Below are 14255 nucleotides of genomic sequence, written 5' to 3' on the forward strand. Positions count from 1 at the left end.
AGAATAATTAACCAAACCTCTCTTAGGTTGGTTGTGAAGATTAAATGAGGCATATATAGAAAAGCACAGCCCTGAGTTTGGAACTTGGGGAGCTTCAGTGAAAGTCCATCTCTTTCCTAAACCCTTATCCGAGAGGAGATCCAGGCAGGGACTTGCTACTTAAAGCGTGGTCCAAAAGCCAGCAACATCAGCATAATCTGGAATGTCAGAAAAATACCTTGTTCTTCCCTGTCCCTTAGCCAGGCTGGCACTACAATTCAAAAGAATGATCCTTAGGTCAACAAGAGGGGAGAGAGGAAAAGCACAGCGATAAGCCCCTTTCCCTGGCCTCTGCTTCCCAAAAGTGACCCAGCCTTTTCAAAGCCTTTCTGACTTAGGTGCCCCGCTGGCCTACAGCTCAGAACCGTGAGCTTGTGAATTTGTGTCCAGGACGGAGTTGGGAGTTTCCTGAACTCAGAGCACAGTTATGGTGCAGAACCATGGACAGCGCCAACCCTGGCTAGTAGTTCCCCCAAATCCGGCATGGCGGATGGAACGCCCCTTGGGGGCAGAACTCTGGCCTGTCTCAAATGCAGAGGTAAGAAGGTTGGAAAGTAGGGTTGGTTACATTCTGTGCTGCAGGACAGAGGTGCTGGTCAGAGGACATCCAAACTCCTCCTCAGTCTTCTTCTGAAGTCCCCCTCATTTTAGGGAAGAGACGACTTAACTTTAGAGAGATGGTGCATTTCTCACAGGCCGCTGGGATACTTGCTCCTCTGAGCTGACTCTGCCCTCACTCCTTCCAGGAAACCTTCTCTGTGGCAGGCTCCATCTCTTCCTCCCTTCCTTTTCCAGTGGGTCGATAATTTGGTCTTGCTTTGAATCCCTTCTTTGTCCTGTCGTGGTGTTCTGAACAACAGAACATGATATGTGATCCTTTTCCATACCTGACTCTGTGCCAAAACCCAAATCAGCTCAAATGAAGGAATGAAGTATCTATCAGAAGGCTGGTTGTGAAGTTATATTTGGAGCTGAGGGGGCACAGAAACAAATTCTAAGTTTTCCTTCATTCTACATGAATGATAAGTATTTATACTGGGAAAAGGATCCTGGGGCCTCAGTGGACCACAGGATGCAAAGAGTTGTCATGAAGGGCAGAACAGGCAAGGCAATGTCAAGGTAAAATGGATGTTGGTTAAGAAGGGAGAGATTTGATAATTACTGTGAAGATGGGAGGCCTATAGGGCTGGAGGAACTGTTAAGAAGTCAAAACTCAACACTGAAGGTGTGAGTGAAGGGCTTATCAGAAACCTGAGAATAAGCAAGGAGACATACAAGAATTCAGTGACTTTTTGAACTCAAACTGACACCAGAAAAACCACAAATGTCACAGCCAAGTGTGAAGCTGGAGCCAGGCCCTCAGTTCTGAGTCACAGTCTCTGACAATGAAGGGCCGCCTTGCAGGTGAGTTTCAGTTCCACCTTCTTGTGACTTCTTGTGTGACTAGGACTGGGTGGAGGGGCAGAAGATTCAGTTTCAGAGCTCCTAGACTCTTCTGCTCCGAGAGAGATCTCCAAGAGTTCCAAGTGAACAGAGAAGAGGTGGGGCATGCCCCATTAATTTTCTGAGGAGAGGTAGGAATGGATGCCTGGAGGAGGCCACATTTGAGTGAGGAATGAGATGGCAGGGGCCACTGAACAGGTTATCAGTAGGCCTGGGGTGAAAGGAGGTCAGCTTTCACTTCCCTGGTAGTTGTTTGAGGGAAGAGGACTCCTAATAGAGAGAGGAACTTGGAGCAGCCCAATCCAGGAAAAGTCTCTAGCTGTCCTCTTTCTGTAGCTGCTTTGATCTCCAGATAGAAGAAACTCATCAGGTGATGTCAGGAGTCCCAGACTCTCCCCGCTCCAAACCCTGCTGTGTGTGTGCAGGGGCAAGAGGACTGCAGGAAATATGACTTCAGAGAAGGTCCTTGGTCTTCATTTTGGGGTACAGCTTGGAGAAATATGCAGGATAGAAGCTGCAGGTCTGAGATTTGAAGATGTGGTACACAACAAAGTGCCTCTGTATCCTCATGCTTTGACCTTCTCTCATCTTGAAATTTTTGTGCTTACTCCAGAAGAGCCTATGTCTTTTGGTTTGTGGAAGAGGTCAACATTTCTATTTCCATAATCCGCCTATTTCCACAAATAGAACAGGTCAAAAGCTGCAGAGGAGGCATCAAGAACCGTAGGCTGATTCCACCTCCTTGGGGGCCTTCACTGAGCAACGGAGATGCCAAGAAAGAGAGGAGTATCACATTTTTCCCTCGTGAAGAGAAGACTTTTGTGAGATATTGTCACAGATAGAAAACATAACCTCTAAATGTGAAAGGTAGAGTACTGCTCTACTTACAGAGAGCTTAGGTGTTCCTGTGTCCCACATCTGGGCACCTCTCATGCTTGGGGGCCAGTTGCGAGTTTGGAGGCCTCAGAGAAGGTAGATTTGCCATTGCCTTCTTCTTTCACATTTTAGACCCTGTTATGTTTGGTACTGGAGCATCCAGGTGAGGATGGCCCCTTTCCAGAACCAATAGCCACGAACTGGATCTGAGTCCATCTGGGGATCCTGGAGTGAGGAAAGTGTAAGGTGCAGGCTCTTCTGACCATCACAACCACAATAAGTGTGTGTGGGTGGGTGGAGGGAGGTGTGTCTCAGGGTGACCCATTGCCAGTAACAGTTCTTGGGTGTCCTATATCCTCAGCAGGCTCTGACATGGCGAAGTCAGAGAGCCCTTGCACCCAGATTCCAGGATACCTAGGATGTGAGTGTCAGGTGTCTGGGTCAGGGAGAGGGACGACCTGGGGGCACAGAGGAGAGTATGGTACCAGGAGTGGCCTCTGCATCAGCCCCTGAGCTGGGTCCTCTGCTCTCAGCTCAGGGTCCTTCATTCATGCCTTCCACAACCAAACCCTTTGGATGAAATAGGTTGCTGATTCCAAACAGAGTCTGAAAAGCTAAGTAGAACGTTTGAATCTTATGGAGATAGAATGATAAAAGTTATGGCTGAGGGTTTGCCAAAGAAAAAGGGCCGTGGTAAACACTGCAGCGCTCTGGTTGGGACCTTGTAGAGTAAGGATGAGCTGGAACTAGATGATACCTCATAAGGATTAAAGCCAGACCAAATTTCCTCAATCTCTGATCAAATTGAAGTGGTCTGCTTGCCACAAGCAAGAGTAAATATGCCCTGAAGAATGATAATGTGACTCAGAGTTTAAAATTATCTCTATAGGTTTTCATCACCGCATCAGACAAGAGTGTGGCCAGGGAAACAGCCACCAAGAGTTTTATGAGAATACAGGGCTCGCTAGGGGACCTAGAACTTAACGCAAATGTGGTAGAGCTGGAAAGTGATGCTTTGGAGAAGGCAGGATGATTATGAGAGCAGTTCAATTGAAGAACAGGTGTGGGTGGGCAAGATAGAGCTTGCAGGGATGTATGAAAAGCCAAGTATGTCCACTGTTACCATGGGACCCCAAAGGGGGATCTCAGAGAGTTCTATGGAAAACTGTTGCCTATGTAGCTACTGCCTCTGTAAGCACACAGACAAGCAGGTGTTGGTATACTCGAGGCAGGTGTGGGTCATCCCCAGGGCTGGCAATTGGGAAGCCAGCCTGCATGTGGAGCAAAGCAGGGAAAATTGCCTAATACATTATGCTGTCTTATAGTTGTTGACAGCAGGAGGGTAAGTCTATTAGTTACTCCATTCTGCCTGGTTCTTTATTATTATTCATCACATTCACAGTTTTAATGGTTCTTTTTAAAATGTAATCCAATACAGTGCTGAAACTCTCCATTTTAGCATCTATTTTCACGTGATGACGATTAAAGTCCATACCTAAAACTCATATCTAGAACACCTGTAATTACATCTGTGCTTGATGCCCAGCCTCTTGGTATTCAACTATTTTGTCATATCTCCTGGCATGCTTGTAAACTTTTTCATTTTTAGTTGAATTTCCAGTATTTTGTTTGAAAAACTGCAGAGCTTTTTTGGAGCTCTGACTGAAATTTTCCTCCTCTGGATTCTAGGACAGTCTAGAACAGCACTGTGCAAAGGAACTTTCATGACGATGGAAGCATTGTGTCTGCATTGTTTAATATGGTGGTCCTGAGCACTTGACAGGTATTTAGAGTGACTGAGGATTTAATCCTTAATTTTATTTTAATTAATTTAAAGGTAAATTGGCTCGTGTGGCTAGGGCTACCCTACTTTTGCTTTCTAGCAAGTAGAATAGAGACAGATCCCTTAAGCCAGCCTCAGGTTGAGAGAGTTTGAAGATGGGTTTTGGTCTTTTTGTGGGCAGGTCTACTCCCAGTTGACCCTTACTTTTTTTTTTTTTTTGAGACGGCGTCTCGCTCTATTGCCCAGGTTGGAGTGCGGTGGTGCAATCTCGGCTCACTGCAAGCTCCGCCCCCTGGGTTCACACCATTCTCTGGCCTCAGCCTCCCAAGTAGCTGGGACTACAGGTGCCTGCCACCACGCCCGGATAATTTTTTGTATTTTTAGTAGAGACGGGGTTTCACCATGTTAGCCAGGATGGTCTCAATCTCCTGACCTTGTGATCTGCCCACCTCGGCCTCCCAAAGTGCTGGGATTACAGGCATGAGCTACCGCGCCTGGCCAACCCTTACTTTTAATCTGTAACACTTCTTGAGTCCTAACAGAAGGTTTGGGGTGTTTACTGGGCCTCTCCTTATCAGACCCGGAACATCAAATTTGGTTTAGCCAGTTCCATCAGACTGCTGAGAGGAGAGTTTAAGTATGTTGGGCTCACCTCAATGATCTTTCCTTCCTTCCAGGGTTTTGGTCCCTCAAGTCCTGTCTACATTGGTAGCACCAGGCTCCATGATCTATTTGTATTTATTTAATTTTATTAATTTTTTTTTTGTAGAGACAGGGTCTCTGTATGTTGCCCTGGCTGGCCTCAAACTCCTGGGCTCAAGTGATCCTCTCATATTGGTCCCCCTAAAGTGCTGGGATTGTAGGCATAAACCACTGCACCTGGCCACCATGATTTCTTTCTCCAGCCCCAGCCATAACACTACTGAAAGCTTAACTCAGGTTCCCATCCTCTTAAGCCTCTGTTTTCTGCTTGCTTCCTTAGCGTTTTGGCCCCTCCAGGAGAATGAGCTTCCCTTTTCTCTTGGATCCTGGCCAACTTGGTAACTCTCCAATGTCTTCAGATTGTTTTGTGTGTGTGTGCGTGTGTCCTGTTTTTCCAGTTGGTCTCAGTCTCAGTGTGGAAGTGTTGTTCTGACATGAGCTACTCCATCATGGGTAGAAACCTTGCTTGCTTTATTTGATCTCTGCCCCAAAGTCACCTTCTCAGAGGTCCTGGCCTTTCAAACTAAAATAACAACTAAAGTAACACCTCTTTACACCTTTTCCCTTTATGTTATTTCGTATCCACAGCACTAATTATCTGACATTATATAGGTGTCTTTCCCACAAGGCTGTAAGCTCCATGAAAGATTCGGTCTTTTTTCTCTCACCAGTGCCTAGAACAGCCCCTGCACACATTATGTGCTCAATAAATGTTTCTTGGATGAAAAATGCTATATTGTCCAGTGGGGAGACAGGTCTGGTTTTTGCCCTTAATGATCAGTCTAACTAGGGAGAGCATAACCCAAAACGGTTGGAAGGCCACAGAATCAGGATAGGACCTATGGGTGGGGGACCTACGCGGTAGGGTTTGGGAGAGCCGTATGCCCTGGACTGGGCGGGAGGGGAGAATCAGGAAGGTCCTCTTTCTACAAGGACCCTGGAGGGTTTGAGCAGGCAGACGGGAAAGGGAAGGCATTCCTGACTAGGGAGGCAAGTCAGCAAAGCTCGGAGGTGGGACTGAGAACACCAAATCTCCCACAGGTCAGGCAGGAAGTTTCCGGGCCTCACTCCTTCCAGGACCAGTTGAGCGGCAATCCTGAAACCAAAAGCCCCCTGGTGGCCAAACCTTAATATGAACGACCAAGTTACTGAATCCTCCCGAGTACCCTGATGTGGGGGGAGTGAAGAGGGAGGCTTGCTTCTATTTTCAGAGGAGGAAATGGAAGGTCCGAAAAGTTAAGACGTGACTCAGGTTCACGCAGCTCTGCCTTCAGAACTTGAGAGGTCTGCAAAGCCCACCAGCCCCTCCTTACCTATGACAAGAGACATTCGGGTGGTGATGGATGAGGATAGGATAGCATGGGGGAAAGGCAATCCCAAAATCTCTGAGAGCTCTGGAGCCAGGCCATCCTGGTGGGAGCCCCCAGGTCAGTTACTGTGGCTCAGGCTACAGCCAGTGAGGCCGTGGTGGAGATGAAATGAGGGTGCAGCGAGTGCTGCACAAGAAGCGCTGGAAGGGAGGCATCGTGACGGGGGCTGTGGATGGCGTGTGTCCATCAGGTCATGTCACTCCGCTTACCCCACTGCGGGCAAACAGGAAACATCAGGAACCTGGTGCTCAAGGAGGGTCAGGACCATGCTGAGCGCACCCAGAACCTGCAGAAGCACTGGGCAGGAGGCCCCCAACCAACCCCCACTGGCTCAGGAATCACAAGGTGTTCAGCCCCCTCCTCCCTGAGACCCAGGAGTCAACGACCCCAGGTCCTCCTTCATCAGCCACAGATGCCTGGGGTATCCAGTCCCACTTCCTCTAGCCCTAGTCCTGGCCCTCTCCTCTCTCAGATCCAGGATGGTCCCCCAGCTCCCTCCTCCCTCAGAGTCAGAAGCCCAGCTCGAGACCCTTCCTCCCTGAAACCCCGAAATCTGGGGTCCCAGCTTCTTCAGGGTTTTAGGTCACTGGGCCCCCATCCCCTTCCCACGTTACATGGAAGGCGCGGTAAGGTAACAGGTTTATTCACAGTGTCATTTACAGGCAGCCCCCACCCGGGGGCGTCGGATCCCGGCGGGAGGCCCGGAGTCACTAGAAGGTGGGAACAGCCTTGGAGGTGGGGACTCGGGCCGGATCCCCGGGTGTCCCCGGCGTTGCCTTCTCGTCCAGTCCCCGGCGGCCCTTGCCGATGGCCACGCGGGGCCGGCCGCGGTTCAGGCCGTCCAGGAGTGCGCAGGCCTGGCAGAGCGCGCGGCTGGCCAGGGCCCCACATCGGGAGCGGGCGCGGGGGCCACGCGGCTGGGGCCAGCGCCAGGCGATCGGCCGAGTGCACGAGGTCCAGCACCGCCGACGGCCGCGCCGCCTCCAGGCGCTCGAGCGTGTCCCTGGAGTGGACGCGAAGGCCTCAGGCGCGCAGACGCGCTTCTCGGAGAAGCAGTCGAGGCGGCGGAAGTGCGCGCACAGCACCACCTCCTTCTGCGAGAACTGCAGCGGGCGGCAGCGCGGCAGGGCGCCCCCCTCCCTCGGAGAGCCCAGATCCCCGCCCCGGGCCAGCCGCCCCGCGTCGCCCCGCGGGAAGTTCATGAGCGCGGTCTCCGCCATGTCGTCGGCGTTGTGACCTGCTGAGGACAGAAAGGAGCCGGTGAGGTGGGGCGCGGAGGGCGCTGCTTGCCAGGGAGCCCCCCGGAGAACCAAGGGTCCACCAGGACCCAGAAAGAGACTGGGAGGAGAGACCCACGGAGACCCAGGGCACAGTGTGGCCGCCAGGACCCAGAGAGAGGCGGCGACGGGGAGAGCGAGCCATGGAGACAGACCCCGGAACAACGTGCGACAGCCAGGATCCAGAGACAGGGAGGGGGAGACTGAGCCATGGAGACCCCTGGGGCACTGTGGGCAACCAGGACCCAGAGAGAGACGGGGAGGGGAGACCCAGGGCACAGCGGGGCCGCCAGGACCCAAGACAGAGAGGGGCAGGGGGACGGGGAAGAGCTACTGATGGGGAAACCGGACCATGGAGGGAGACTCCCGGGCACCGTGGAGCAGCCAGATGGAGGCTAGAGGTGGACAGAAAACCTGAAGGGAACACAAACAAGCTCCTTGGGGGAGCCCTCATTTGCCATCCACCTACTGTACACCAGGCCCTTTGCCAGCTCTCCTTCCACATAGTGGGTAAAAATGCTTTAAGCTGCAAACCATTTCAGCCTCACTTAAAACTGTATTTCAGACTACACAGGAGAAAAAAGGACCATCTAATGGGGATTCTCAAGAGAGCTGTAGACACAAGTGCCTCTGGGAATACAGATCACGAGGTTTAGAAAGACCGGAAAGAAAGTTAGTGCATACAAACACAACAGTCGCCACACAATTTAAATGGAAACCATGTTTATTTTGCATCTTGTCATCTTATACTTGACTCTGTATATTAAAATGTTGTTCTTCTTAGGGCTTCTCAAGTTGGTCATACTTCCCCTCCTCAAGGCCTTTGCCTCTCTGTGTCCTCAGCTCAGAACCGCCCCCCCTCCCCAACTCCAACTCATCCTTCACCTGGTTATTCACTTAGCCTTCGGGTCTCGGTTCACTCAGGAAAGGTTTCTTTATTTCCCCACCTTTTCCCCGTCACTAGGATCCCCTGATATAAATTCACATGTTCTGTGTAATTTTCCGTAGTAGCACTTGTCAGGTTATAATTACATACGTGAAAATCAGGCAGGAGTACAGACTGTATTGTGCTCTTGTGCATCGTCATAACAGCAAACATTTACATCATATTTACCGTTTTTCAGCCTCTAGTCTAAGTGCCTTATATATAACTCATCTAATTCCCAGCTCAAGGACCCAGATATTATTAACATCCCCATTTTAAAAAAGATGAAATGGAGGTGAGGTAATTTGCTCTAGGCTACACAGCTTGTATCTGGTATTTAGTCAATGGACGATAATTACTTATTGAAGTAAGCACTGGGAAAAAATAAGAGTTGTCGGAGAGAAACCTATAAAGAAAAGGAGTTAAGAGACACCGTAGCGTTTCGGACTGTATGGCTTATGATGGGAGATGCCTCTTCACATCTCTCTCTTTGTAAAGGGAGATACAAAAAAAGTCATTTCCCTCTACTGAAAATATAAAAATTACCCAGGCGTAGTGGCAGGCACCTGTAATCCCAGCTACTTAGGAGACTGAGGCAGGAGAATCGCTTGAATCCGGGGGATCCTAGGTTGCAGTGAGCTTAGATTGCACCACTGCACTCCAGCCTGGGCAACAGAGCGAGACTCTGTCTCAAAATAATAACAATAATAATAATAGCAGAGTACTTCAGCCTTAGCTCCTACAGGGTAGCCCCTCTACCCCTCTATTTGCCAATGTGTGTACGAAGATGATGGCAGAGACCCAGAGGCTTGAAAAACCTGCCTTACTCCATCCTACGGAGGCACATGTACTACCCACATGAGCCTTCAGCAGGCTCCAGCCCCAAATAGGCACATGTGTATTTCCCCAGCGCCTTACTGGGATCCTCCCGCTAAGCCACTCCCAGGGTCTCCTAGCCCCACTTCTGGAGCATGCGCCCCAGTCCCCTTTCAGGAACCGCCCATTGCCTGCGCATGCTCCTCACTCCCTCTATCACGCAGAACTGCGGCCGCCCTTGTTCTCAGTGGTCGGTGTGTGAATGGCTCCCACGTGGCGCGCCCCTTCCTCCAGCGCCCGGCGCTGCAGCACCCCACAGAAGGTGCAGCAGGAGCGGCTGCGGCTGGAGTTGGTTGTGCTGCGGACTACGGGGTCCACCGTCCAGCCCCGAAGAGGTCTTCGTAGGCCACAACGGTGAGCGACAGTTCCCAGCGCGCCGCCTGGCTCCGCACGGCCGCCAGCGCCGCTTCCCGGTAGCCACTGATGCCCTAGTCGAAAGCCACGAGCTGCAGTGAGATGCCCAGGCGCGGCGCCAGCGCGCACCACGTGCGCCACCACTGTGGAGTCCTTGCCAGAGGCGCCCACGGCCACCACCGCGCCCGGCGGCAGCAGGCGGCCCGCGAGCACCGTGTGCAGCACCTCGGCCTCGAAGGCGGCGCAGAAGGAGGCACCGCACAGCGCTCGTCCCGAGGAGGGCTGCGCGTGCCGCGTGGCAGGAGGCACATGATGGGGCGGGCATTGCAGGAAGGGTCAGCTTCTCCGGGACCGGGAGAGGAGGTGGGTTACACGTGTGCCATTGCCTTTGAGGAGTTCCCTAGATAGCACTCCTGCCGGAATAGACCAGGGGCAGCTGTGTGCAGGCTGCTCCTATATACATGGGTTATAAACGGGTTCTGGCGTAAGAAGGCCACTGCCTCCAGGAAGTCTTCCTGGACTGCACCATTATGCACCAAGAAGAATAGGAACTTAAGCTCATTTCAGGGGGAAGAGAGGGAGTAGCAAACAGGTTATACCCAGAATTAGATTGTGTGCTATCCAAAGGGGTGAGGGTGTCTATTAAGGACCAGTTGTAACAACTTCCAGGGAGGCCACCCATGTTACAGCCCTGATCAGACGGTAAATATTATTGACTATTCAGAGAGGTTGTGAGGGGAGGGGTCAGAGACTCTTAAGGACAGAGGGAGGCCATGCTCTATTCAAGGGAAGGGAGTTACACAGAAAAGACCAACTGGGGCCGGGCACAGTGGCTCACGCCTGTAATCCTAGTACTTTGGGAGGCGGAGGTGGGTGGATCACGAGGTCAGGAGATTGAGCCCATCCTGGCTAACACGGTGAAACCCCGTCTCTACTAAAAATACAAAAAATTAGCCGGGTGTGGTGGCGGGCGCCTGTATTCCCAGCTACTCAGGAGGCTGAGGCAGGAGAATGGCGTGAACCCGGGAGGCAGAGCTTGCTGTGAGCCGAGATCGCGCCACAGCAGCCTGGGTGACAGAGCCAGACTCCGTCTCAGAAAAAAAAAAAAAAAAAAAAAGGTCATGGGGAGGTAAGGTAGTACAATGGTTAAGAGTTAAGATGCCAGTATCAGATAGCTTGGTTCAAATCCAGGCTTTTCTCATTACTAGATTTTCGGTCTTGAGTTTACATCAGATTCTCTAAGCCTCAGTTTCCTTGTCTCAAAAATGGGGCTTATGAGGGTAGATTATATCCTACAATGGCTGTGAGGAAAAACGAGTTCATATAAGCTGCCTAGAATAGTAGCTTCTCCCTCTGGAAACTCAATACTCTCGACCCCTCATCTCACGATGAGGCCGTTGGACTAACATTCATCTCTTAGTTCTCTGAGCCAAGAGATCTTTTCACAGATCTGTGAGCATGCCCTCATGTGACTGAAAACTTTAGACGGCTCCTAGGGACCCATCAGTTTCAAAGCTGATCACCCAACCGAACTCCAGATTCCTCCGTCTGTTATCCAGCAGGCATTGAGTACTGACTGACTGGCTTGTCCCAGCGCTTGGTACTGAGAGGAAAGGAAAAATAATATGAGACAGAGGCTGGGAGGGAAGTGAGCACTCTAGACAGAGGGGGTTGGGGATAGGGAGGAAACAAAGGTGTTAAAGACAGTGGGCCCTGGAAGAGGCACGAGGTCAGAGGTGCAGGATGGCCAGGAAAGGAACAGCCTTCTGGAAGTGGGGAGGAAGGGCTTGCCCTGAGGGGGATAGGGAGGGCCATGTGAGGAGTGAGTATGTACCTGGAGATTAGGCTCCCAAAGTGGTCCCCCAGGTGATGCTTAGGAACAGGGAAAGCCCAGATCTGAGAAGGGCGGCACATCCTGAGGGGTCTTTGGAACCAGTGTATCTACACTGTGGGCTCAAGTTTTTAGCACACCTGTCCTAGGGCCCTGCCACCTTCCTCCCTGAAACTGAATAGGGTGCCATTCCCAGGACCCAGGTGTACACTATATCCCCCCTCACCACCATGGAGAGCCCTCTGAGGCCTTTCCACCCCACACCAGCCATATCTACGGCTGGCCGGCCCTTGTGCCTGGACTCCCCAGGTGAGACTCTTCCACCTTTCTCAGGAGGTGGGACGTGGTCACTGATAGTGCACCCCCGGACAGGGACAGGCCAGTGAGACACAGAACAGATTTGCTCTCCAGGGCCCAGCACAGGCTCCTGCATGTGAAATCACCTTGTTTTAGACACAGCCTCAGGACTGTGCCGGTTCCTGACCAGCTGTGTGGGCCCCTATCAACCTTGAAGGAGTATGGAGACTAAAGCCATGGGTGCCCATCTCAAACACCTTCTGGAAAAGACTTCCAGCTGCCTGAAATCTCCCACCACAGTCCCACACCCAGCACAAGGGAGCCAGGCAGGCTCAGGGATACTTGGTCTGTCCATGCAGTTCCAAGGGTTTAACACACACCCACTTCTCACACCAAATGCATGGGGGTAGGGTACTATCATAGTCTCCCTTTTGTAGATGAGAAAACGAGAATAGATGATACCAAATAACTTGCTCAGCAGATGCAGAGGGTAAAGAGTAGAGCCAGGAATCAAATGCAGAAACCTGGCTCCTGGGCCTGTGCACTTAAAAGAATATGCTGGTCTGCGTCTCAGAAGTATTTGTAACAGTCCCCTCTCCCTTTTTTAGCAAAAAATGTGTGTGGGGGGGAAATAAGTAATCAAAACTGTGGGAATGGCTTAATAAATTATGACAGGTCAACCTCATAGAATACATATGTGTGCAACCCATCATGGATTGTAGAATGAAAAAAATACCATCCACACACGTAAGAGATCTGAGTTTTATAAATCAAGGAAAGGGTCCTTACACAGGTATATGATTATGAGCATAGTAATGTGTGTGCGTTTGTGTATGTGTCAGGTGTTGGCAAACATTTTCTGTAAAGAGCCAGAGAGTAAATATTTTCAGTTTCCAGCTTGGGGGCCATTTGATCTCCGCCAAAACTACTCAACTCTGCCAGTGGAGCATGAAAGAAGCCCAGACAGTACATGTCCAAATGAACATGGCTGTGTTCCAATAAAACTTTATTTTAAAAAAACAGCTGGGAGGCCATATTTGGCCAATGGCCACAGTTTGTTGACTCCTGGTGTGTATGTTAGGGGCCTGTGTAAAAATATGAATGAGACTAATGGTTGGCACTGATTATCTATGCAGAGGCTTGAACCAGACTAATGGTTGGCACTGATTACGGAGAGGCTCACTATAGATGGTGGAGATGGAAAGGGAGGGGCAAGCTGAGCTAATCCTAAAAGAAAAGCTGTAATATAAACATCAGTAAATATTATAGAATCTCATTTATGCATTTACTAAAAATGTACATTCATGTGTATGTATAATAAAGGAGTTAATCATTGTTGATACAACCTCATGACATATTCAACAGGGAATAATTTTTATAAAAACAAATATAGATTCTCTTAAAAAATAACTGTAATCTATCTACACCTCCTGCTGTGCAGTGAATTCTGCTGCAAACCCACTGCACTGAGGGCATACATACCTACATACGCATACATACACATATGCTGACCAGACCATATACATATGTCTGCATATGCATATATATACATACATAGATACCTAAATATATGTACATACAGGTTGGGTATCCCTTGTCTGAAAACCCAAAATCTGAAACTTTCTGAACTCTTAACATGACGCTCAAAGGAAATGCTAATTGGAGCATTTCATCTTGGATTTTCAGATTAGGGATGCTCAACCAATAAATATAATGCAAATATTCCAAAATCTGTTAAGTATCTGAAATCCAAAATGCTTCTGATCCCAGGCACTTTGGGGAAGGGATATTAAACCTGCATATAATATATATGCTTGTATACATAAGGCACACACACATACACATAATATTGTCCTATGATTACTGTGTTGGCACTTTAGAAATATTGATATCCCAAAACAAACAGGGTTATCATTGATATAATTTCCCACAAACTTTACTATAAATAATCGGGTAACAACCTGTCTTGTACCATTCTTTACAGAAAGGCTTTTCTCAATGCATTAGTCAGGGTTTCTTCCCAGGGTGAAAATTTACAATCCTTAATGAGGCCAGTACTAAGAGAAGGACATTTCTGCTTACTCTTTTCTCGGTAATTGCCCTCACATAAAATAAAGCATGACTTTGTCATGTGTTCACACGTGCAGTGTGGGGAAAAGAAAGAGAGATCAGACTGTTACTGTGTCTATGTAGAAAGAAGTAGACATAAGAAACTCCATTTTGTTCTGTACTAAGAGAAATTCTTCTGCCTTGAGATGCTGTTAAATCTGTAACCCTAGCCCCAACCCTGTGCTTGCACAGACATGTGCTGTGTTGACTCAGGGTTTAATGGATTTAGGACTGTGCAGGATGAGTTTTGTTAAAAATGTGTTTGAAGGCAGTATGCTTGGTAAAAGTCATCGCCATTCTCTAACCTCGAGTACCCAGGGACACAATGCACTGTGGAAGGCGGCAGGGACCTCTGCCCAGGAGTCAGGTATTG

General features: G+C 49.7%; 1 pseudogene; it reads right to left on the minus strand.

Moving 5' to 3' along the window:
- Positions 1–6682: 6682 nt before the first annotated feature.
- LOC111520030 lies at positions 6683–10573 on the minus strand (annotated as a pseudogene).
- Between the last annotated feature and the right edge of the window lie 3682 nt (positions 10574–14255).

The sequence above is a fragment of the Piliocolobus tephrosceles genome, chromosome 21 (genome assembly GCF_002776525.5).
Source record: "Piliocolobus tephrosceles isolate RC106 chromosome 21, ASM277652v3, whole genome shotgun sequence".
Taxonomy (NCBI): domain Eukaryota; kingdom Metazoa; phylum Chordata; class Mammalia; order Primates; family Cercopithecidae; genus Piliocolobus; species Piliocolobus tephrosceles.